Source organism: Danio rerio, chromosome 11, assembly GCF_049306965.1.
Source record: "Danio rerio strain Tuebingen ecotype United States chromosome 11, GRCz12tu, whole genome shotgun sequence".
Lineage (NCBI taxonomy): Eukaryota > Metazoa > Chordata > Actinopteri > Cypriniformes > Danionidae > Danio > Danio rerio.
The window spans coordinates 26,150,001-26,177,791 of NC_133186.1; the positions used below are offsets into that span (position 1 = coordinate 26,150,001).

The following is a 27,791-nucleotide window of genomic DNA, read 5'->3' on the forward strand; positions in this document are numbered from 1 at the left end:
CTGATTTCAGGAGTCTGAGAGTGAAAATCCTCAGCAGGAGTCGAGCGATTGCATGCCAATTGGAAAAGAGCTGGGGGTTTGCTTTTGTAAATGGTATCTTGACAGTGATGGTTATTAAAATCCTTTTTTAAAAAAAAGCATTTTTTTTAGTTCATACACTCCCAGGAAATCAGTGCAGCGATCTTTAGTATTTGAGCTACAGAAAACTATAATGTAAAAAGAAAATATGTCAATGTTCTTCCAAACTTTTTGTTTAACTTAAAGTTTATTTTGCTAGCGCACATTGTTATTCTTTAGGTGAACAATTCATTTACAAGTTAATCCACTGAACAAAAAAAATGTTTGTTTTGGTAATCTTCAATCACAGTTTGACCATTTGCTTTCAAATTTTAGTAGCTGTTCTTCTCTAATGACATCAGTTTGACCGCTTCGGACAAAATATTTGAAACCAAGCCCTTCTTACTACTAGTTTGAGTGATGCTCAAAAAGAAAGCCCCGCTCCCTACTCAATATTCAATTTCAGTTACAAGTAAACTTCACGGACTTTAAACTACATTCACCATCTACTTTATTAGGTACACCTTACTAGTACCAGGTTGGATCTCATTTTGCTCTCAGAACTGCCTTAATCCTTCGTGGTATAGTTTCTACAATAATTGATTCAACAATAGTTGGCACCAATATAGATTCAACAACAGTTGAATCTAATCTGAGAAATATTCCTCAGAGATTTTGGTCTATGTTGACATGAAAGCATCCTGCAGTTGCTGCAGATTTGTTTGCTGCACATCCATGATACGAATTCCCATTCCACCACATCCCAAAGAAGCTCTGTTGGATTGAGATCTGGAGACTGTGGAGGCCATTTAAGCACAGTGAACTCATTGTCATGTTCAAGAAAAGAGTCTGAGATTATTCATGCTTTATGAAATGGCGTGTTATCCTGCTGGAAGTAGCCATCAGAAGATGGGTACACTGTGGTCATAAAGGGATGGACATGGTCAGCAACAATACTCAGGTAGGCTGTGGCATTGACAAAATGCTGAATTGGTACTAATGGAACACAAAGTGTGCAAAGAAAATATCCCCACACCATTACACCACCACCACCACTGGCCTGAACCGTTGATACAAGGCAGAATGGATTCTTGCTTTCATGTTGTTGATGCCGAATTCTGACCCTAACATCCGAAAGTCACAGCAGAAATCAAGACTCATCAGACCAGGCAACATTTTTTCAATCTTCTAAGATTAATTATATAGAATATTATTTCCTACATTTGAATGTGGTGTATCTACTATGATTTACCAAAGACACCCACTTAAATGTTATTGCTTGTAACAATAGTCAAACAAAAAGAAAAAATGAAGAATATATTAAAGACTCTATTTAACAGTCACAATTAATTGTTATTTTGTTTCTTCATTCTTTGCCAGTAACCTTCAAACTAGCTTTATCCACATGACAGCAATGCATTATAATCATTTATACAACAGTTCTATCTGGTTCTCGAATCTGATTGGCTGATAGCTGTGCAATATTAGTATCATATATAGTATTTGCTATTATAGTTGAGTAGAAAGAAAGAAAGAAAGAAAGAAAGAAAGAAAGAAAGAAAGAAAGAAAGAAAGAAAGAAAGAAAGAAAGAAAAAAAGAAAAAAAGAAAGAATGCCTGTATATGTTTAGCATTTTATTTTTTGCAAACACAACAGTAAACTGGTAGTAATTGCGTTGCTTTGGTTTTTTTCATGGTTAATTATTGTGATATCCCAAATGCAAATACTTGGAAATGTTTAGATGTTTTGATAAGTACGTCAGAATAATTAAATTGTTTCTTGTTTACATATATTTAGAAAAATTTCACATTTTGACTTATATTTCACACAAAACTTTAAAGCAGGCATATTTGTTTAAAGTACTTAGATGTAATATGCTTAGTATGTATAGTGTATAAAAGCCCTTTGGCAAATTGAATCTATTATGTCTTATTATCCTGCCTCACTGAGTTATAAAAGGGAATGACTATTTACTTATAAGCTTTTGTGGGAAAGTGAAGCAATACCAGGAGGTAATTTAGACAGTAATTCACAGAGCTCAAGGTACATAGGAAGTGCACCTCAGGCTACAGTGGAAGTCTCTTTTTGTTGTTTGAGGCCTTTTTCCAATCAGAAAAAGGAAGTGTAAAGAAACACTCTGGGTTTCCCTTCTTCTCATGAACAAAGCCTGAGCAAGCTTTTTTGTGTGCGTGTCTAAAAGAGAAGCAGTCTTCAGTGATTGGTATTCCCCTATCAAGTCTGACATGTCTATATCTGGCTACCGTCACTTTTGTGGTTACATTCACTGGAAAAAGTTGCATAGGAGTTTTATGTGGGCTGCTGTTTGAACCTGTCAGAAAGCATTAGTCATTCTGTGAATCGCAATGTCATAATAGTGGATGAATAATTATACCTTTGGGTTCCTCTTTGGCTTCTTTCTTGACCCAAATTGACCTCCGTTGCAATTTCTGGCTGTTTTATTTCCTGGAAGATCTCCGTTATGGCTCTTTGACTGCAACTCTGGCGCAGGATTTGCATTCATAAGTGAGTGAAAATTCAAATGGCAGACGCTGTTTGCAACAGACTTGTGCTTTGATTTATGGCCTTGTTTTGTTTGTAAGTTTGCGCTTTCCTTCCTGAAGATGGCAGCTTGCGTTTTGTGCAAAATTGCCCAAATGAATGAGTCATTCTAGAGGCATTCGTGGAGACCTGGCTGTCATTGTATGACCAATCTGTGGAGCTCTAAAGGCTTCGAAGTGTCATATTAGTGTAGAATGTAACAGTGCAGTGTTCGCCAACACACACTTTCAGTTGCCACACAGAAACACCATAGGGCTTTTTCTGTCACAAGGTACATGTGCACACACAAACACACAAAGAAGGCTCTCCATGTGACTCAAGATGAAACCGACGTAGGAAAGACTTTGTGTAGAGATACAGATCAAATCAGTTTATCTCACTCTTGCAAAGCATTTGATTCCATGCAAGGAAATAGTATTTTTCTTTCTTTTTTTGATAAAAGACATGTCTGACCTTGTTTATGGTGATTTCCATAGACTCAAATTAGATAGAGCATGACTAACAGTGTTGAAATGTAGTTTGTTGTAACACTATATTCAGTTTTATCAGAAACACAGATTCATTCATAGCAAACAACAAATGACTGGGCGCGTTGGAAACCAAAACCTTAAAAAGTGGGATTCTTTAAACCAAATTTGAATAAAATTAGGACGAAACGAACTGCTATTTAAAAAAAAAAAAAAAAAAAAAAAAAAAAAAAAATATATATATATATATATATATATATATATATATATATATATATATATATATATATATATATATATATATATATATATATATATGTATAATGAAACTACATTTATAGGCCACTTTATTAGGTACACCTTACTATTACCGGGTATGACAAGTACTTGAAATAATCTTCAGAGATTTTGGTTTATATTGACATGACAACATCATTCAGTTGCTGCAGATTTGTCCGCTGCACATCCATGATATGAATCTCCCGTTCAACTACATCTTAAAGTTGCTCTGTTAGATTGAGGTCTAAGACTGTGGAGGCCATTTGAGTACAGTCAACTCATTGTCATGTTCATGAAACCAGTCTGAGATGATTCACACTTTATGACATGACATGTTATCCTGCTGGAAGTATCCATCAGAAGATGGGTACACTGTGGTTATAAAGGGATGAGCATGGTCACCAACAATACGCAGGTAGGCTGTGTTGTTGACACACAGGCACGTGCACACATAGGGCTCAGTCTGTGCAGTGCACATGCCCTTTTTAGTCGTGGATAGAAAGTGCCCTTTCAAAATGATCAAAAGTGCTCCCTCAGTTTCCTGTTCTTAGCTGACAGGAGTGGCACCCGGTGTAGTCTTCTGCTGCTGTAGCTCAACCGTCTCTGACATGTTGTGGATTCAGAGATGCTTTTCTGCATACCTCGGTTGTTTTGAGTTACTGTTGCCTTTCTATCAGCTTGAACCAGTCTGGCCTTTCTCCTCTGACCTCTGGCATTTGCACCCTCAGAACTGCCGCTCACTGGATATTTTCTCTTTTTCGGACCATTCTCTGTAAACCCTAGAGATGGTTGTGAATGAAAATCCCATTAGATCAGCAGTTTCTGAAATACTCAGACCAGCCCGTCTGACACCAACTACCATGCCATGCTTAAGGTCACTTAAATCACTTTTCTCCTTAATTTTGATGCTCGGTTTGAACTGCAGCAGATCTTGACAATGTCTACATGCCTAAAAGCATGCTGCCATGTGATTGGCTGATTATAAATCTGCGTTGACATGCAGTTGGACAGGTGTACCTAATAAAATGGCCTGTGAGTGTATGTTTGCATCTGTTATGTTTTAGTACAGTAGTTGTGGTAGTAATCTGTAAACTATTACATTTGTCATGTTTGAGTTCAGTGCTGTTCACAAATCCTCTCCACTGGCCTCATGGGACATTATAATTCATTCAAGTACTTTTTGCCTACTACTGTTTTCACATACTTGTTCACCAAGAATCTAGTAGGGGAATCTTATCTTCATCTTCTTTTAGAGCCATTTTGACAAAAAAAAAATCTTTAAAACATATTAGGTTTGGAATGTATTGTCTTTTGCACAACTTAGAATACTTCGATTTTATTTATACATAAATGTATGGGTTTGAGCAATTGTTGTCAAGTTTGCAAGATTTTTATGTCCTACAAAAACAACAAAACTAAAAAAGGGATTTTAGATTGAGTGACACCACACTGTCATAGAATAAAAAATTTCCAAATGCTGCTAAATAAAAAAGTAACAAGTAAAAAAAAAACTTTTACCTTAGCAGTGGTGTAAAGTAACAAATTATAAATACTCAAATGTCTGTAATTGAGTAGTTTTTCTCAGAAATTGTAATTTACTAAGTAGTTTTAAAAATGTGTACTTTTCCTGCCCCTTGGGCACATTTTTACTGCAGTATCGGTACTTTTACTCCACTACTTTCCTTCAACCTGCAGTCACTACTTTATTTTTTTCTTTTCTGTGGAGATTAGAAAATTCAGTTCTGTAAATTCCTGTCCGATCAATTCGCACATAGAAGGTAAATCGCATCATAATAAACTTTCTCAAGACATGACATGATTAATAATTCCAGCAAACGGTTTGGAAGCATTAAAAGTGTCCAAGAAGATGTCTAAAATCTTTATACTCATTAACCCAGAGATTGTTTAAAAGCATGTAACATATGAGAAGATGAAAATTGGGTGGACGTCAGAACCCAACATCAGGCTGATGTCAATGTCCAACATCCAACCTAAAATCAACCAAATATCAACATCTATTGATGTTACAGCTTGACGTTGTGTAAATGTTACCATTATGATGTCTATTAGACGTTTTTATTTTGGTTGCCATACCTGATGAATAAATGTCAGTATTTGACGTCAATATGACATTGGTTTAAATTTTTGGCTCAGCGTTGGATTTTCGTCACTTTCCAATACTAAAATCAACCAAATATCAACACCATTTGATGTCGTTTTTGGACATCAAAATAACAATGTCCTTAGATGCTGGCTAGACATTTAATTTTGGTCACCTGACATCACAACCTAAATCCAACCTAATATTAGCTTCTTATGATGTTGTGTTCCTGCTGGGCAAGGACTAGATGCACTACAGAATGTTACATTTACACACATGCACAAATGACATGTTGCAGTATACAACAGACTTGCAAATACAAGCTGAGACACTCAGTTTCAGATTTGCAATCTCAGACAATGCAGTCAATAGAGCAAGTGATGTCATTGTTAGGGCAGCGGTTTCCAAACTTTTCAGCCTGCAACCCCCAAAATAACAGTGGCAGTAATTTGCAACCCCACTATCCTCTTAGGTGCTTATAAATATACAAACCTTGCACACAATGGCGCGCGCACACACACTATAGGCCCAAGTCTAATCTTGGTGTAATTTTGCTGACCTCCACTCGGAGACCATCCTTCATGTTCAGTTGTGGCCTGGATTTATTTTCAATGTTTTAAGTTTAATCTGGTGCCATAAAATCAATCCGCTGACAATATTGCTGTGTCTTTAATTTAATGTTATCTCTTCAGGGGTCACAATCCAATGGGAAAAATTGCTTTTTATTTATATGTTGTTTATTAATGTAGCTATTAACTACTATTTGTATTAATTTTAATTCTAATCGTTTAATAAAATGTATTTGGGTTTTGGAAATCGCTAAGCAGCCCATTGCCCCACGACTCCCACTTTAGGAGCATTGCATCTGCACCACGGCCTTCTCCTTTTTTTCCATTTTGAGGAGCCTTTTGTGAAAATGCAGGTTCCATTGATGTCCTGTAGATTTTCTACCACAGAAACCAATTAGGAACCTTTATTTTTGAGAGCACTGGTCAACAAACTATATATAACAAGTGACCAGGCAAGAACCTGTCTAGTCCTGTTTCTAAAAATGCCACATTGTGTCATGCTAGTTAGTGCAATTCTCAGAGACTGAGTTTCTGAGTAAGACACCGCCACAAAAACAATAAAGATTTGCTCACACGGAAGAGGACACAGAGAAGTTTGTGCAAGCTGATTCTTATGTGTGCAATGTTGTGACTGTAGAGTGCATGTGAATGGGTTTTAAAGAGCGTCTGAAATCATTCTATCACCTAATCATTTCTCCCAAAGGCTAATCTGTCAATAAAGCACTGGTCTGCTTCCAGGAAGGCTTGTTTTCCTCACGATGACCTTGAAGAGCCTCCAGTAAATGCTCTGATGTTTCATTGACTGCTCAGCCCATTGAGGATAATGGATCTTTATAGATGTCTGTCCATTTAGGGGATCAAATTTCTTGGCCGGACATGACCAGTGTAATAGTATGCTTTGCAGGGCGGATGGAAAAGAGATACAGCACATCAGTAAATGCAGAGCACACACTACATGACTGTAGCTTGTTAGATGTGCACATTTATGGCATGTTGTGCACTCAGCTAAACTGTAAGTGATCTGACTGTAGTTACATGCATTCATTCATTCATTTTCTTTTTGACTTAGTCCCTTTATTAATCAGAGGTCGCTACAGTGGAATGAACTGCCAACTTATCCAGCATATGTTTTACACAGCTGATGCCCTTCCAGCTACAACTCATCACTGGGAAACACCCATACACATTTATTTACACATACACACGGACAATTTAGCTCACCCAATTCACCTATACACCATGTCTTTGGACTGTGGGGGAAACTGGAGCACCCTGAGGAAACCCACCCAGAAATGCCAGGTGACCCAACCGAGGCTCAATCCAGCGACCTTCATGCTTTAAGGCAATAGTGCTACCTATTGTGCCACCGTGCTGCCCGACTATAGTTACGTACCTGAATTATTTTTTTTTGACTGACATGAATATTTTAGTGGTAGTTAATTTTTTGTGCTAATTTATGAGAATTTAGGATTTGAACATACCTCTTGGGTCCATTCAGAAATATCGCTTTTGTGTGTTGCATTATTTTGATTTTGTCATTTGCAGCTATTATTTATTGGAGAAATTGTCTAAAAGTCTAATCTTGTTTATTTACATGTTGTGTTAAGACCACAGGCAACCTAAAATATCATACATTTAATGTGTTTTTATTTTTTATTTATTTTTTATTTTTACATTTTCGAAGGGGCAAAAACCACTCTTTCAGTTAAATTAAACAAACTAGAAGCTAAATACAAGATATAAAATATTATTCTTGGTCCATGAAATCATATCAGTAGACGTAAAATGCCAAAAAACTGCAGTGCAGTGCAGTAGTTCTCAATTTTGGTCTTCATGCCCCCAACCCAACCTCCACCACCCTGCACGCTTTGTATGTCTCTTATATTTGACACAAGAATCAGTTAATGGATTTCTCTGTTAACGAGTTGTTGATCTGAATCAGGTGTGTTAAGTAAAGAAGACTAACAAAATGTGTAGGACGGGAGACCTGAGGACCGCAATTGAGAACCACTCATATAGTGACATAGTATGACTTAACTACACTGTTAAGCTGGTTTACGTGGAGATGCAGTGTTCTCATGGTTCAGAACGCTTAAAGATCATACTTGAAATACTTCAAATTTTGCCAGGTTTCCTGTGAGGGTTGGGTTTAGGGGTAGGGGAAAAACATATAATGATCCTTTTTTACAGTTGGAAAAACATTATGTCTTATAAACTACATATAAGGGTGGCACGGTGGCTCAATGGTTAACACTACAAGAAGGTCACTGGTTTGAGCCACAGTTGGGCCAGTTGCCATTTCTGTGTGTGTTTGTATGGGTTTCCTCTGGGTGCTCCGGTTTTCCCCACAGCCCAAACACGTGCTATAGGTAAACTAAGTTGGCTGTAGTGTACTGTATGAGTGTGAGTACTAGGTTGCAGCTGGAATAATAGACAAACAAGAACAGCAATTTGTATAATGACATGACACATTTTACAGAAAGAAAGTGACTTATTAGGACATTTCCCCATTTTTCTAAAGGCTTATAAATCATACAGAAAGAGATTTTTTAAACATAAAAATGTATAACTTCCTGCATGGGGTAATGATGGAAAAACAGTTTGTACAGTATAAAACCATTATGGAATGTCCCCACAATTGACAAAAACAAAGCTGTGTGTGTGTGTTTGCAGTGCGAAGAGGCCAGTGTTTACACATTCCGGTCCAGGCTATTAATAAAGAAGCTTTGTGTTTCCCATAGTGGGAAGCTGAGCGCTCTACACTCTCACTGTGTCAGAGAAGGTCGACTGTGTGCAGTACGTCAAACTTTGACCCTGTGGATGTGTTGGACTTCCTAGTTCCCAGAGCGCGGAGACTTACCCAATCCATTTATCACCCATTGAGACTTTGTAAACATCGCAGAGAGAAGTGCATAAAAAGGTAGCTGACCTGAATAATTTATTGTAGGATTGCAAAGCGCGGGGCTGACATCAGCTGCAATTCCCAGCGCTTTTTTAAATTCTTTGACGAAGTTCCTTTGATTGTGTTAAAAAGACATTCCAGTCATGATTTGGGGTTGTGAGAATACTGCAATCACTGGGGCAATATGATGACAGTATTGCGACAACTCAGCATGTGACCTATCATTAGACAAGAGCGTCATTTGGTAATGTCTGTCTGCTATATTTTCATCATAGACCCATCTGTGCAGCATTACAGAGATGCTAAACTCACCGTACTTTCCTATCCATCACTAGATAAGTTTACATGCCCCCAAATGATCCATTTATAACTGTTTGGATGTCTCAGTTGGATTAATAGCAAACAATTCAATCAATCATACTGAAATGGTGATAGGATTGAAAGGAGTTTCAAGGTAAAATAGCCAGTAAACATTACAGGAAGACAAAAATGCATGTAAATTTGAATACAGCATTTGGATTCTAAAAATACACACTCTAAAAAATATTCATAAATTAGCGACTTTTCCTAACTTGTGATTTATTTATTCAAAATTTTACCCATTATTTATGCTTTTGAATTGCATTATGGTTCCTTGATTTTTTTCCCAACATTTTAAACCTAAACTTTAAACCTTGAAAAGTAAAAAAAAAAAAGTGATTTTTATGAACATTTTTAATAGTTTAACGTGTTATTTTGTCTGGGTTGGTGTTTTATTCTACGGTACAAAAACCTTGTAATAAACTACCAGAACATTTTCTGTTATTTTGCAGGCTTATTATTATTTCTTATACTTTATATCATATTAAACTACTAAAATTTCAATAAAAGTTACTTTGTTCATCTCTAGAGTTGAATTTTCCGAGATCAATGTCCCATAACACAATCTACAACAGTAAATAAATGGAAAACACTTGTGAATCAGAAAATACGGAAACTGTTTAAAAATTAACACATATTTTTTACAATAGTGTGCACGTTTATATATTGTAGAATTCTAAATTTTGAGTATTAGTATTTACATGTACATATTCTCTTTTGACAAACGACAATTTATAAAACCACAACACTTTTTTTCTCTCTAGCTAGAAGTGACATCATATTCTTGGAAGGAAAGAAAGAACAAAGTAAGTGTCAAACTTATAGTCTTAAACTTTTTACCTTTTTAGATTTATCAAATAGCACAAAACATGTTCATTTAAAGCAAAAGCATGAAAAGCTATTATTGTTTTGCTTATTATGCTTTTTTCTGCCTATTATTTATGTATTTATTTATTCTTATTTATTTGATTATTTAATTAAAATATGCAATACCTTTAATTATCATCAAACTGATTTATATATATCTAATAAATAAATAAATAAATAAATAAATATATATATATATATATATATATATATATATATATATATATATATATATATATATATATATATATATATATATATGAATATATATATATGTGTGTGTGTGTGTGTGTGTGTGTGTGTGTGTGTGTGTGTGTGTGTGTGTGTGTGTGTGTGTGTGTGTGTGTGTATTAGATATATATAAATCAGTTTGATGATAATTAAAGGTATTGCATATTTTAATTAAATAATCAAATAAATAAGAATAAATAAATACATAAATAATAAGCAGAAAAAAGCATGATAAGCAAAACAATAATAGCTTTTCATGCTATTGCTTTACATGAACATGTTTTGTGCTATTTGATAAATCTAAAAAGGTAAAAAAGTTTAACACTTACTCTGTTCTTTTCTTTCCTTTCAAGGATATGATGTCACTTCAATTGGATTCTGACATTCAGTAGCCTCTGAGGGATATTTTAACACATTATTCTAGAGGACAAACTATTTTTTTTTAAATATAAAATGGTAAATTTTGCAGAAATACAGTATGACAAACTAGCATTCCTGCTCTGATAAATGGCTGCTCATTTGCAGATCTATTACACTTACTGTTTTACTATTTAATAACTTCCACATGTGTGCGTAAGCGTCTGTTAAAAACTCACTCTGAGTCAATATTTTTCTGTACTATTAGGCTATTCAAACACCCATTTTTTAAGAAAAAACACTTATTGTGTTTTCATTTCATTTCACCAATTTCAGACTACCAACTAAATATTAATTTCTCACATAGCAAGCTGTATTTACAATGTTATCAACCATTAAAGGTGTGGTCAAATGTAAATTTATATTATCCACTATTTTTATCCTTCCTATTATTATTTAAGATACAAGATCAATGCAAACCATATATGGACTCACTTTATATCAGGTGGCCTTAACTAATGTACTGAAATGAATCATTTGTTGCAACGTACTTATTGTGTAAAAACATGTTTCTACAATGTACTTATGACTGATTAAATACCTGCAATTTATTACATCTGTAAATACTCTGTTGACCCTTGCACCTTAATCCACCCTTAAACTTACCCATACCACCAAACCTGACCCTAGCACTACCTGTATCCCCTTAGCTCTCCCTTGCAGCTCTCAGGTCCCCAGTTCTTAGACAACATGTGAAATATTCGGTCAGGATTATTGGGTTTTTAGCAGACTGAGTTTGACCTGCATGTTTTTTAAAAAAAGAGGTTTTATTACTATAATTATCCAGAAAAAAACGTTTCGGGGTGGTTGAAGAGATTCCCTCAAATGTTTAAGTGCCCTGACAAGTGCCATATAAATGTAATGGATCATCATCATCATCATTATTATTATTATTATTATTATTGTTGTTGTTGTTGTTATTGTTGTTATTATTGTTATTATTATTTATTCTACCAACTTTCTCTAAAATGCGCATATAAATGACTTACCACCCACAAGCAAATAAATGTGAATGATTAATTAACTGCAGGATTTATACAAATTGGATTCATTCTTGTTGTCAATCTCCCATTACCACTGCAGCAAGGCACCTGTTTTTTCCCGAGACAGAATTGATGTATTTATTCCCATTGCAATTCTTTATGTTCCTCCCACATAACAGATTAGCAGTAAGACTTTGTGTACCCTTCGTCAGGCTATTATCTCAATTAGCTCACACAGTCCGTTCTTCACACAGTGTTCCCTTTGAAGCACTATCTGTAGGTAGCTGTTTATTGTGGAGAAAAACTGCATTTATTTTCCCCGTTGCTCTGGCAAAGAGGCACAGGGAGGGAAGTTAAAGGGGTCACAAACAGGTGGGAGGGTGTCTGATGACATCAAGACAGAGTTTTTAGGGTGGATTCGAGTGGGGGGGGGGGGGGGGGGGGGGTCTTTATTTTTGTGGTGTCCACTGTAACCTGAACACCACCTCAATTCTGATTCAAACCCTCCGTATAGCATTGCACAATACGTAAGTGTCCTGCAGGCGCACAAAGCCATCTTTGTCATGGCCCATTGAGTCAGGATTGCCTAAGACTCCGTCCTCCCTGCTGGGGTTTGTGTCCCATGGGTTAAGGCCACACAATGGCTGACTGTTTAAACATGTCACATTTCCCTGTCGCTGTCATGCTGTTGTGTCCTTTTCATTTGATGTTCTTCCACCCGAGTTCCGTGTTTGCGGATCTGGCCTTTGTCTGCACCCTTTCAGCTTGCTGACGTGCAATTCATAACAAAGCTGCAACCAACAATCTTTAGCAATAACGGGGAAAGTTGGGGGTTTGTGGTTGTCCTTTTATTTAATTGAATTAAATTGCTTGAAGTATCTAAATGTAAGGAAAGATTAAAAGGAAAAAACAAAAAAGCCAAAGTATTCTATATTTTTATGTATGCTAGTGTAGAAGGCAATAAGAGACAAAAGTTGTTAATCAAAGACTCTTTGAAATTTGATTTTGTTGGTTAGTAGTTTGACTGTGGCAAAATGAACATCTGTTTTAAGTACACATGGACATGCTCAGTTTGACCATGCTAAAGTTGTTTTTAGCGTGTTTCTGTAGAATGTACGATTTGACCATATAAAACATCACTTTAGATGCTTCACTTTAGTATACATAGATACTGTATGCACTATAATGGCCATGATTTAGTCAAAAACTGTAAACCCAAATGCTACAGTAAAAATCAGCTACTCAGAACTGCATGCTGACTTTTACACTCACCGGCCACTTTATTAGGTACACCTGACTAGTACCGGGTTAACTGCCTCAATCCTTCGTGGCATAGTTTCAACAAGTCACTGGTAATATTTTTCAGAGACTTTTCCATATTGACATGATACCATCACGCAGTTGCTGCAGATTTGTTGGCTGCACATCCATGATGTGAATCTCCCATTCCACCACATCCCAAAGGTGCTCTATTGGATTGAGTTTCGATGACTCTGGAGGCCTTTTGAGTACAGTGAACTCGTTGTCATGTTCAAGAAACCAGTCTGAGATGATTTGTGCTGTGTGACATGGCACATTATTCTGCTAGGAGTAGCCATCAGATGATGGGTACACTGTAGTCATAAAGGGATTGACATGGTCAGCAACAAAACTCAGGTAGGCTGTGTTGTTGAAACAATGCTCAATTGGTGCTAATGGGCCCAAAGTGTGCCAAGAAAATATCCCCCACACCATTACACCACCAGCAGCAGCCTGAACCACTGATACAAGGCATGATGGATCCATGCTTTCATGTTGTTGATGCCAAATTCTGACCCTAACATTCGAATGTCGCATCAGAAATCTAGACTCATTAGACCAGTCAACATTTTTCCAATCTTCCATTGTTCAATTTAGGTGAGCCTGTGTGAATAGCCTCAGTTTTCTGTTCTTAGCTTACAGGAGTGGCACCCGGTGTGGTCTTCTGTTGCTGTAGCCCATCTGCCTCAAGGTTGGACATGTTGTGCGTTCAGGGATGCTCTTCTGCATACCTTGGTTGTAACGTAAGGAGTGGTAATTTGAGTTACTGTTGCCTTTCTATCAGCTCAAACTAGTCTGATAATTTTTCTCTGACCACTGGCATCAACAAGGCATTAGCGGCTATAAAACTGCCACTCACTGGATATTTTCTATTTTCAGACCATTCTCTGTAAACTCTAGAGATGGTTGTGCATGAAATCCCAGTAGATAAGCCGATTCTGAAATACTCAGACCAGCCTGTCTGACCATCTTGACCATGTTTACATGTCGTAAAGCATCGAGTTGCTGCCATGTGATTGGCTGATTAGAAATTTGCATTAATGAGCAGTTGATCAGCTGTACCTAATAAAGTGGCATTCCTATGGTTCATTTTAGTTCAGTTAGACAACATTAGACTTTAATTTTAAATATAATGTTGATAAATAATGTTCTTTGAATTACTTTAGTGTCATGTGTTGCCATGAGGGTGTTTAGTGCTTTCTATTACTAATTTAATTTGATTGTGGTTGTGGTCATGTCTGTGTAAAAAAAAAGTACAATTTGTAGATGTTTGTACTTCAAAACATTGGTGTATAAACACTATATTTGAATGAAATACTGTAGTGTGTCGTAAGTTTAGACACTGATTTTATGGTTTCTAATGTGTATTTTAATGGTAAAATTCTGGAAACCACTGCTACTGTTTTTTTGTTTAGTGAATTTTTCAAAAAAAATTTTTTTTACAGAGAGACCATGACTATTGACTATGCTGACGCTGCAATTTTCATGGAAGATGATAAAATGCCTGATATTTTTGCATGCTTATATGTCAGTATGTATAATATTACAATAGTAAATAAATGTGGCATCTGATATTCGTACACATATCAACATCATCACATCCGCAAATACCTTTGGCTTTTCTACTTGATGAGTTATCTCGATGTTGACAAGATAACATTTCACATGCTCAGGCCCTGATTGGCTAATCGGGAGGACCGGTAGAATTCCCGGTGGGCCGGTCTGTTTTTTGGCCGTGAGGGCCGGTGTTCCTAACTCCAGATTCTGTTGCTCTCAGCAGTCACACTTTTTAAATTAATGTATTTATTTACTTGACCACAGTCTTCTTATTCAATATTTTACCGCAGCTCTGCTCTTTTTATCTATTTTTTCGCAGCCTCGTGAGCAGGATGCAGCCTGCAGGTTAATGATCACATAACTGTAGTGGTCGAGTGATTAGCACGTTAGGTTTCGACGACGCCGACCTGGGTTTTAAGCCTCGTCTGAGTATTTATTTATTTTTTTTCATTTTTATTGTTAAGACATATAATACTGTTAGGGTTGTTGAACATTTGAAGTTCTAAAGCAGCTGTTTTCTCAAAAAAAAGACGTGATAGTGTAATTAGAAACTGAATTGAAAATGACCTTATTTCAATATAGTCAGTCGTGAACTAAGGTGGGCCGGTCTGAGGCTTGAAACTCCAGGGCTGAAAAGAAGTCCCACTCCGGCCCTGCACATGCTCAATTAAAAGATTTTGTCCCGGATTGCCTTCCATACACAAAGATACACACATTTTGTCATCAGTATTTTAAAACATTAACATTAAGCATGTTTATTTATGAACGATTCCTACATAAATGATTCATTCAATATTTTAGTTTTGTGGACAAGTTGAACAAAATAATCCAGTGGTGAACATTACATTTCTTTCATAAAATGAAAACATTGTCCATATTTAGCCATCTACATTTGAGTAAATGTTGTATATATTGTAAAATATCTGAATAGTGATGATGAAATTCATTTTTAGCATTTGTGAACACTTCAGTTGGTCAATTTTTCATTACTGTATAATGAATGTTGATGATGTTCGAACACAATTTTTACAAAAGTGACTTCCTTTCTGTCACAAGGCAGCATGAAGCTTTTATCCAGGCATTTTGAGATGCAAAATAACATTATTATACACTCTGCTTCAATGTATATGGTATTTGGGGAATAGCTGGTGGGTGAGGTCATGATTTGTATTTCCTTCTTCAGTGTGGGTCCGTGCCAGAAGCGTTAACTCTCTCACTGAGAAACAATCAGCAAACTATTTGTGGTCAACCGAAACACAGCCCTTGGCCTGCTGGAGAAATTTCCACATGCACAAACACTATTGTGTAATATGCACATACTTCAGCTTTGTTGACAGGCCCACATTTATTCCGTATGACATAAACAGCACTTAAAAGGGCTGCAGGTAATGTTGCCTGTAATCATGGGATGCTTCTTAAGAAGCACTGATTTTCGAAAAGGTTTGGAGTGAGATTACGGAATACATACATTGGAAACTACACTTGTTGGACATTTCCTTGCCTTGGAATTAAAAGACTCTGTCTGTGTTCTAAATAATTTTGAGATATTGAGCTTCAAAGTTTTTTGCATACCATATAGCAAACAATATGTGTGTAACAGTTCTCTTTCACAGATTAACATGACAGAGACCCTAAATGTACTTTAAATGTAAATTATTACAATAAAAAATTCTCTTAAACTTGCAAATTGGGGTAAAAATACAGGGCAAATGCAGATAAAACCTTTTATTTCTAAAAAGTAATTTCCACTTGGGGCAAGGCAGTGGCGCAGTAGGTAGTGCTGTCACCTCACAGCAAGAAGGTCGCTGGTTCGAACCTTGGCTCAGTTGGCATTTCTTTGTGTAGTTTGCATGTTCTCCCTGCCTTCGCGTGGGTTTCCTCCGGGTGCTCCGGTTTCCCCCACAGTCCAAAGACATGTGGTACAGGTGAATTGGGTAGTTTTTAATTGGGTAAAAACTTGCTGGATAAGTTGGCGGTTCATTCCGCTGTGGCGACCCCGGATTAATAAAGGGACTAAGCCGACAAGAATATGAATGAATGAATTTCCACTTGGAATTATAAGGTTCTATCTGGCTGTTCATTAGTTGAAGCATTACTTTTCAAGAAATACAATCAGTCTGCTTATTAATTTAATAATAAAAAATTGGTGTTGTAAAAATTAGTTAATGTTTGAGAAAGTAAAAAATTTTGCTTTCTATAACGTTATTTAATGCTTTAGGAAGTCTCAAACTGGATTCCTGGAGGGCCGCAGCTCTGCACAGTGTTGCTCCAACTCTATTCAAACACAGCTAATCCAACGAATGAAGGTGTTCATGACTCTTTTGAACACCTCGATTATTTGGATTAGCTGTGTTTGATAAGGTTGGAGCAAAACTGAGCAGAGTTGTGGCCCTCCAGTAATTGAGTTTGAGACCTATGCTTTAGGATGAATATTTTTTCCTGTTTTAATTAACCATACAAGGCTGTGCTAAATATTTTGTCCAGGGTAGATGTTTATTTTATGTAATTAATATGGTCATATTTATTGTTGTAATAAAAATGTTTCACTGACTATATATACACAAATAAAAAAATATTTTACATTCACTTAATTAGAGGGGTTGTGCGGTGGTACAGTGGGTAGCAATGTCGCCTCACAGCAAGAAAGTCGCTGGTTCGAGCCCCAGCTGGGTCAGTTGACATTTCTGTGTGGAGTTTGCATGTTCTCCCCATTTTTGCGTGGGTTTCCTACGGGTGCTCCGGTTTCCCCCACAATCCAAAGAAATGTGGGTATAGGGGAATTGGGTAAGCTAAATTGTCCGTAGTGTTTGTGTGTGAATGCAAGAGTGTGTGGGTGTTTCATTGTGATGGGTTGCAGTTGGAAGGGCATCCACTACGTAAAACATATGCTGGATAAGTTGGCAGTTCATTCCACTGTGGCGACTCCTGATTAATAAAGGGACTAAGCCAAATAGAATGAATGAATATATTTAAAAATAAACAACAATGCATTGTCATTTCAGTGGAATGACAAAGAATGCTGATCCTGATTGGTCCTCTCGCTCGCATTCAAAATGCTGATTGGCTCACAGAAAGAACCTTACAGCCAAGCAAGAGTACGACTAGATAAAACCTTTTTTTTTTTTTTAAATAAAAGTCTTAAAATGTAAACAAACATCACATATTGTAAATAAGTAGCCATTTAATAAGAAAATGTAAATAACTCAATTTTGACAAAAATGTAAGAACCTTCTAAGTCTAAGTGAAAAATTGTACCCTATATAGGTTTTTTTGAGTGTAGGCTTGTATTTTAAAGTACTCTAAAAATTGTCAAAAATGTCTCTGTCAGTGTTTTTAAACAATTATATTTGATTTAACAAAGTCACAAAACTGGCAATTTCACATCTGCCACATCCATAAAGAAGCTGTTTTCCTCCTAAATGCAAAAATATCAAATAAAGTCAAATCAATCATTTTTCTTCCACAGTGAGCCACTCTTATGCTTTTGATTAGCATTGTCTCTTTTTAGGTTGCGCAGTTTAACAGAATTTCTACAAAGTATGTTGTATACTTCAAACTTATATACTTTTTGAAACACATTTATAACGCATGCTTATTTTCTCCAATTAAACTATAAAAAATGTTTACAAAAGTGTCTCAAAACCAAGTAAAAAGTATAAAACCAACAATCCTTTGGTTGCTTATAATACAGCAATGTTATCAGGCTGGGCTGGTCCCTGAAGTGCACAATCATACCAGTGTGATTAGAACATATTAATCAATTAATAAAGAAGTATCCATTGAGATCTCTAGTTTAATATATATTGTAGATTATAAGTAGATTTATAAGTCAACAATTTACTTATGAAATGTTAGTACTTGCAGCTGGAAAACTCACTCTGCGGATGTGTGTTTCTAGAGTGCTGCTAAGATTTTTTCATTGGTTGCTAGGTGATTACTACTCAAATGAAAAGAAGCCATTTAAGTCTTTATGATATTCTGCTTCACATCCTTTCCTCAACATAGGAGTTTTTGAGTGTTTTATTACCTTCCATGGGAAAATCGTAACTTCAGTTCCTTAGAAAGCTAACAGCATGTATTTTCCTGTTTCACATCTGTAGCTGAAACTGTGAATGGGTTTGTCTGATCTTTATGGCCAATAGTAATATAAATGTTTATGTAATGCACCACTATTACATGCACAACAGAAATAAAAAATAAATACTTCTGAAAGTTATAAATGAATATTCTACACTACTGGACTTTGCTGTCGCTGCATGAAATTTGATGTCAATTACCCTCTTGCTAAGATATATGTGTTAAGCAGGTCAGCAAAATGTGTTTATGTGAGAGACAGGATGCCTTCATCTGGGACTGCAGCCAGGTTTTGTGCTCATGGAAAATAGTCTTGAAAGGTGCACATTCAAGGCGATGTCCGGATGTTATTTTTAAAGGAGTCATGCTATTGATGTTCTACGGAGTTTAATTCTAATGTAATTTTTTAAAGGGCTCCTATTTTACTCCCTTTTTCAAGATTTAATATGATAATGCGGCTGTGGTGATGAATTATGTATTGATTTTACTGTCTTTATTTACAAAAAATGTACTGTTTTAAAAACATTTTAAAAATGTAAAACTCATTCTTGAGGTGCAGATGATCACAGAGAGCTAAGAACTTTTAATCCCAGCTGCTTTCCATCTCTGCCTAAACAGCTTACAAAAGTTGATTTTCACGAAATGTGCCCTTTAAATACATATACAGAAACTAAATTGAAATATGAGAGAAGTTCTAAAAAGCGTTCTAAAACCTATTAAAAATTGTAAAACCATTAATCCTTTGATTAAAGTCTGGGCTGGTCCTTAGAGTGCGCAATCACACCAGTGTGATTAGACCTTTCAGTGTGTTACATGATCAGACACTAAACTGAAATCTTCTTTCCCATGATGTCTCGCACTGAGCCAGAGAAAGACATATGCAGTGCTTGTCAGAAGTCACAATTTATCAGTGTTTTCAAACTAATATTATTTGGGTTCAGACATTTCAATACACATATAATAAATTGCACAAAGATCATGTTTATGGTTTGTAAAATATATGCTGATGTCTATAGAGATGACAAAAATAATTATTTTAGACATAACAAGACGTTGTGCATTTTCACCTTAGATACACATTGTTTAGAATATTAAAACATTAACTCTATGTTTCTCCCAGTTAAACAGCCATTCAGTTGCATTTTTTAGGAGACATTGATTAAACGTTGTAAATCTAGCAGCTCTCACCTCTCTTCTCCACTGCCTTTCATTCATTCATTCATTTATTCATTCATTCATTCATTCATTCATTCGTTCGTTCGTTTGTTCATTCATTCATTTTCCCACTGCCTAGTCCCTTATTTATCAGGGGTTGCCACAGCAGAATGAACTGCCTGCCCATCACCCATCATAGATAAAATAATAATACTATCATTAATAAACCATTTAAAGGACCATACACATGTTCCTACACATATCTGACAATCATAGTATCAGATATTTCACAACATAATTAGGACATTTGTCAATATTTGGAGCATAGGTGAAAAGAAACTAAATATGATAAATGCATAGATAATTGAGGCTTTATTGTAACATCAAAAAGAAGATATGTCAAAACATTAAAATTATACAAATAATGGTCACAAAAAACAAAAACAAAAACACTGCAGGGAGGCTGTTGACATATTGTAAACAGCCAGTAAAAAAAATAAAGCTTGTCAGTGAATGAACAATGTTTATATTGGCTAATGTCATTTAATAGGAAGCAATGAAGGGACGCTATTACACAGCGTTGCATTGCAAAATTCATATAAACCCACACTATTCACTGACAAAGTATTGTTAAAGTCAAGTACTGGTTGCTGCTGTTCTGAACTGATCTAAACTGAACTTCAACTGTGAAAACTGGAATGAAGCAGTTTCATCTTCATGAAAAAAAGGTTCATCTGTTGAGCTGCTTTGACACAATTTACATTGTACAAAGCACTACAGAAATAAAAATGAATTAAATTGTCAGCACACTCAAGGAGAACATCAAAAACAGAACACTGTATGTGGTCTCAGAAAGCAACAATGATTATAATCAACTTTATTTTGCTTTTGATGCAATGCAACCCAATGCTTGCATCTAGACAACTGTCTGCCATTGAACTAATTAATATATTGGTAGAGCCCATGCTGTGGAGGTGGTGTCTTTGCAAATTAAGTCCCTCTTTGACGTCACATTAGCTTGTAGTTAAATAACTTGTTTTTACAGCTAGATTAAATAAATGCTTTGTTTATTAATGCAGATGATGTTTTACTTTGATTTTCATTATTGACATGTAATGTAATGAGCCCTTAAACTTTTTTATTCTTTAAGCATGAGCATGTGGCTGGCTGTGCAAGTGTCCATATGTTTTTTTCCTTTACTGCATGTGTCGCCTTGGTTTTTGATCTGGTCAATGTGAATATGTGTATATTTATACTGTACCTCTGCTGATTGCTCAACATCCTCTCAGGTCATGTGAAATGTGAGCGGAACAGAGCACAGGATGTGCAGCTCTGGTCCTCTCTCTCTCTCTCTCTCTCTCTCTCTCTCTCTCTCACAGTCATTTATATCCTCGCTCGCCCGTTCTCCCTCCCACTCGCTCCTGTCTGCGCCACTGCACTGCTGCACATGACATAATGGGCCTATTATTGAGTTTTGTTGAGTGTGACTTCAGCACATTCAGCCCTGATACGAAAAGGCTTGTGTTAGGACATTTTGTTAAAATCACTTAATACACACCTGTGTGCAGGGTGAAAAGCATGATGTAAATGACAATGAGGTTAGTTCCTGTTATACAAGGTCATCTGATATATAGCCAGGGGCAGATTTAACCAATAAGCAAGGTAAGCAGCCGCTTAGGGCCCCAGTAATAAATATCTAAAAGTATAAATGATAGCTATAAATTATACATAACATTGTTTTCTATCATACTTTGTACAGTGAGGGTCTAAACATTCTAACTGGAATGCATTTCCAATAAAATGGAATGCAAGCTAGTTAGCAGCTAGCTCTCTGCAACTCTCACATGGTCCTCACTGAAGCAAAGCAGGGCTGTGCCCGGTCAGTACCTAGATGGGAAATCACATGGGAAAGCTAGGTTGCTGCCAGAAGTGGTGTTAGTGAGGCCAGCAGAGGGGCACTCAACCTACGGTCTGTATATGTCCTAACGCCCCAGTAAAATAAGGGGACTGTATACTGCTCAGTGAGCGCCGTCTTTCGGATGAGAGGCTTAACCAAGGTTCTGAATCTCTGACTCTCACTTACTGACAAAGATTCACCTGAAATATTTGGTAGTAAATTGTAGGTTGTGTTTAATTGTAAATTGTTTTGTAACTCATCTAAAGTGAACGCGTATATAAAGATGTTTTCATATCTATTTTTTATTTTATTTTATATTCTTAATTTTAGTTGTTCAGGTTTCACGGTGGCGCAATGGGTAACACGATCACCTCACAGCAAGAAGGTTGCTGGTTCGAGCCTTCGCTGGGTCAGTTGGCATTTCTGTGTGGAGTTTGCATGTTCTCCCTGTCTTCTCATGGGTTTCCTCAGGGTAGTCTGGTTTCCCCCACAAGTCCCAAAGACATGCGCTATAGGTGAATTTGGTAAGCTACATTGGCTCTAGTGTATGTGTGTGAATGAGAGAGTGTGGGTGTTTCCCAGTGATGGGTTGCAGCTGGAAGGTCATCCGCTGCACATAACATTTTATGCTGGATAAGTTGCCGGTTCATTCCACTGTGGAGACCCCTGATTAATAAAGGGACTAAGCCTAAAAGAAAATGAATGAATTAAGTTTTACGTATCCATCTTTATTTTATTTGATTTAAAAGGCTTTATTTTGGATTAATGGTGTAAAAAAGTTTTTGTTTATTTTTGTTGTTGTTGTTGTAGTATTTAGTTATTTTATATAGTTAACTTTTTTATATCAATCATGGTTATTGTCTTTTATTTGATAGATTCCCTGCATCATTGTTATTAAACATTCAAAGTGCTCACAGAAGGATATCATAATATTTAATGGTATTTTTGTTTAGGCAATATGCAAAAAAAGTTAATAATAGGCTGTAAAACAATAATTGGATTTTCACAATGCACAAATATATTCATATTTATCTAAAGTTTAATGCATATATCATATAAGTATGCGGAATGACACTGAGAGTCCTGATGCAGCAGAAGATTGAAACATTAATCTCTGACCAGCAGAAACAAACTCCTCGTGATTACAGGCTGATGCAGATACACAATAGGCTCCTCCACAGACACACACATACACACACACAGCTCCTCCTCTGCTTATTAGAGATCTGCTTCCTGACAGGAGTGCTCGGCTGAAGCAGGATGCAGGATGTGGTGTGTTTGTGTGTGTGTGTTATTATAAGAAGCCGCTCTGAGGGAAATCAGTGGGGAAAACGGGCATCCACAGTTCAACTCAATACTGACCCCTGCAAATGAATCAGACTCATTTCCCTCTCATTACACAAGACATCAGCACATCACATCAGAGCTGTGTGCACTGTGTGACACTTTATAGCTTTGTTTTTTTTCAAAGGAGGAAGAGCAGACAAATCCCCAGGGCAGACATAGTTATATTTGTGGTTCTTTTTTAAGTGTGTTACAAGATAAAAAAAGCTGGCTTTGTCCTAGTAAACCTGGATATTAATGAACTTGGAGCTGGTTATGTGATTATGTGGTTTTATAATTAAAACAAGTTAGATAGTGACACTCAAGTCAGGATTTTATTCCAGATTGCCTAATATCATGCTTATATCTCCATCTAGTGGTTAAAGATATGTAACACTAGTGTCTACAAATTATGAGTTTAGTGCTGTCAAACTCATTCATTTATATTTAAAGAAAAACTTTAAAAGTGTTCTTCTCAGTGCAACTAAATATGTATTTTAAGTATTGTGTTTTAATGATTGATATTTATTGTATTTATGATAATTATGTTTTGGCGTGACGTCTTAAAGTTAGCGCCATCTTCTTTCTCTAATTAGGGTTTGAAGCAAAAATGCACCAGAACTTTCGTATGTTATGGTGAGTGTTTATGTATTTAGATAGACGTACGAGACCAAAATATCCAAAACAGTCGTTACCACACGGTAAAAGCACGAGACTTGTGCTGTACCTATGATAAATACATGATCTAACTAGTCCAAAGAAAGTAACTTGTGTTGTAACATCTCTGGAGGGAAGGCCGATATTGCTGCTTCGCCAGCAGTTTCTGTTTGTTATGGACAATTTTTCTAAAACGAAAGTAGGCTAATTACATTACATTTATCATTTATCATACACTTTTATCCGAACGAGAACAATGGGAGCAATCAAGCCATTAAAAGTGCTCTCTTACCAAAATTAACCTTAATTTTACTATAAATGATTTTTTTAACCACAAATCAACCAAGGGGAAAAAGTTTATAGTTCTTAACCCAGACATTTAAAAAATGAACTTTTTTTAGAGCAGTAACAATACCGTAAAATATGATATTTTTATCCAAGGTTATCATACGCCAAAATCTTATACCGCCTAGTGCGGTCAACATCGAAAGTGTATGTGAACTAAACTGAGGATCAATTATTGTTATGGAACAAAATGCATTCAATGACTAACGTTACATCTCTCAAATTTCATGAATTATTTTCTCATTCAGACACAACAACTAACAAAAATCATTGTGTGCACAGTTTTTACGTGTTTACATACTGGTTTCAAAACGTTCAAAACAATAACACAATGCAAAACTAAATAAGACCGCAAAATTGAATTGCAATATTTTATTGAAACATATTTAAAATCTAAAAAGCAGTTTAACCAGCCAGATTAGCGTTACTATTGTATCTGTATCAGTGGACGGTGTGTATACAGATTCTTGTATTTTGGTATTACTTGTTGCAAAAAATAAATAAATAAATAAACAACATAAAATATTGACGAATTCTACATAATATCTGATTCCTTCCAGTAACATATATTGCAGTCATAAACAATATATATTGCAATTATAAACAGAGCTGTGTCCTTGTTTTACAAGTGTAATGTTGTTAGTGCTTTTTTAGGTCATTGTTTTGTGGGCGACAAAGTATGCTTGTCGGCTGTCAACCTTTGATTGTGTTCTGGAAGAATGAGTTTAATTGAGACCTGAATAAAGGGGTTTGGTAGTTGTAGTGCATTTTGAATGTGAAATGAACTGCTTTGCCAAGCTGAAAGTTGGTTAGGAGAATTGTGTAAAGAGTTTTGCAAAAGTGACCTAAGTATTGACAAATGTGTCCTATAGCGTCTGTAAAAAATACTCTAATTTGGCCATAACATTTTCTGGGTTTCAGCTAACAAAATGATTTTTAGTGACAAATCTTATTTTGACACGTTTTGAAAAAATGCTTTGAATTTTTAAAAGAATTCTACGATACACTCTGGTCAAATTTACTAACATTTTGTTACGTTCGGGATGAAATGAAAACATTTTTATTTTATTTTATTTTTTGCATACATCTGTTAATCAACTTCAGTCCTCCTGATCAAAACTACCAAATTGCTTAGAAATTCATAAAATGAAATGTGGTAAGATAATTTTTTTTTTAAATGAATTTTTTCACTTTTTACCCCATTGACTTTCATTATAACCACATTTTTTGATTATAAAACCACAACACCATATAATCATGTATTATCCAAGACTGTGATAAAAGCAAAAAAAAAAAAAATCCAGTCCACAACTTATACCCCATTTTGTATTTTTTATTCAATAAATGAGTGACACCATTTATAAATTTGGCAATTAAAGATTTCAAATCCTCTAATTTTTACTTTATTTTCTACTCACAATTTAGTAGTTTTGATCAGAACTGATCTGAGACATTTTCACAGCAGTTTAATTTATTGGATGTTTTCATCCCTAACTTAACAAAAAGTAGTAAAATTGAGCAGTGCACAGTGGTTAGATTTGAATAAAATCTAAAAAATAGATATAACAGAAAACTTGTGTGAGTGTTAGTGTTAAGATATACATGAGTGTTTATAAGTATACATAAAAAATCTTACATGCATCTTGTAATGATTGCACTGCTTTTCACCAACAGGAAATAGTAATAAAGTTAAAAGTCTTTAAAAATATTTTGTCTATATTTTTAATCAAAAGCACGATTCATCATTAATTTGAAAGCCAATAGCAGTGTAAATTGGTGTACAATGACATTTACTATTTGTACTATTAATGTACTATTTTTATTGTTAATGACCATTCTTGTTAATGCATTCTGGATCAGTTGAAGGGGGGTGATAGTTCTGGCTCTTCTGACTGGTGATTGCTAATCATTTATTGATTTACTAAAAAGTAAGCAACAGAATATTAGAATGAATTTCCTTTAATTTATTTGTAATAGTGACCACATCATCCAGTAATACATCAATTAATAATAAAATAGCTATACAACTCAAGGTCAAAGACAAGATGTCTTATTTACTAATCAACTATGCAGAATTTATGTGAATCAAATCATATAAAGTGGACCTGGTTTGAATTTTAAACTTGCAGGGCTCAACAATAAGGATGACCCGATGGCCGAGAGATGCTTGGGAGTCTGGACAGTAGACAGATTCGTTTTTTGGCCCGATCTGGGCAGTGCTGCCTTATCACTAAATTTTAGACAGCAACATAACCGCAACATCAAATTATGAGGTTAAAAGAAAATGTCTGCTTCTAACGTTGTGGAAACCTGTACATGGGTACAACACGATGAAAAAAATGAAGTGATGTTTTGCTTAGTTTGTCGTCACTTTTAAGTCAGCTACCTTTTGTTTTGCAAAAAAATACCTGCACATTTTCCACACGCTATATTTTACTGCTAAATATTTTAAAATTTTTCAAATATTTAAATTCTAGATTTACAGACATTATTTTGTGACACATTATTTAATATATGTGGCAAAGAAATAGCAATGAACTTTTTTCTTTTTTTTTTTTTTTTTGGTAGGGCCAGTGAAAATTTTGGCAGGGCAAGTAAAAATCTGAACCACTGGTCCAATCGGGCCAGTAGGAAAAATCCTTAGCGTTGAACCCTGACTTGTGAAAATAAAATGTTAAAAAAAGGGTAAAATATCTTTATTTTTATGCTATAAATTACATGTATGCATATCTTTCGAAAATCATGGTTAAAAACAAAAATTCAATTAAAATGTAAAGCTAAATTAAATTAAATACTTTTTTTTTGTGTTTATGTATTTCATCCTTCCTCCACAGACATTACTTACAGGCCAGTCCTCATGATGGCACTATTCCCACAACAATCTGGGATACCAGATCCTGCACATGTGCTCCAGTAAACATGAGGTCATCTGTGTTTGCATGGATTCACCTGCAGTCCACAGGCTCTCATCACATGTCCATTAAATATCAACACGTCAGGTAAGAATTTAAAACTTAAATGTAATACTCTGAAGGGCAGTTAATTTCACAGTGTGATCATCCAACTCACAATTTGGCAGCGAGGTAATCAATAAGTTTATACGTGACTCTGTCATTGAGGCGAATGACAAGGTCACGGGTGAGTTTTGGGAGGGTCAGTGATGAGGTCATTGCGTGGGTCATCTCAGTAAAGATCTGAGCGATTAGATTGTTGCTGAGATCTCACTTCTGGTCACTAATAGCTGTTTAATGACTGTCTTGATTGGGTTTAAAATTGGATTTTGCCTACTGTTCCGGGGTAATGGATGAAGTAATTGATGTCTCTGGAAAGACAACTGATAAGTTCACCTGTAGTTCACTAATGGCTGCACCAATAAGGTGCTAAATGAACTAATAAATAAGGCCCGTTGAGGTTGTCTGTGAAATCCCTAAAGAAGTTTTAATAGCTCAGTCGTGCAGTAATCATGATTGCCATTGATATAATGCCTGATGCTTTGAATGCTTTTTGGCAGTGGAGTGGTATAGTTACAGCACCGAGGTTAATGAGGTATACTAGCAATGGTTTTAAACTCGGAAATCTCCTCTTAAGTTATTTGTGTGGTCATCTCAGGCAGACTCAATGATGTGCTGTTATCTAATGTAATGACTTTAACTCTTTTTTGGGCGAAGAATAACTTCATGATTACATGAAAA

The 27,791-nt window shown here is 35.7% G+C and overlaps 1 protein-coding gene across 49 annotated transcripts in view; it reads left to right on the forward strand.

Moving 5' to 3' along the window:
- Positions 1-27,791, forward strand: part of pnp4a (purine nucleoside phosphorylase 4a) — a 253,971-nt gene that overhangs the window by 39,668 nt on the left and 186,512 nt on the right. For 28 of the 49 annotated variants that reach the window (XR_012386749.1, XR_012386750.1, XR_012386751.1 and 25 more), the window contains one exon: positions 26,934-27,098. The gene's annotated coding sequence lies outside the window, so the exon portion shown is untranslated. Of the gene's footprint in view, positions 1-23,691; positions 23,734-26,933; positions 27,099-27,791 lie in introns of those variants that run through there. The other 21 variants (XM_073915733.1, XM_073915749.1, XM_073915734.1 and 18 more) reach the window with 1 other exon arrangement.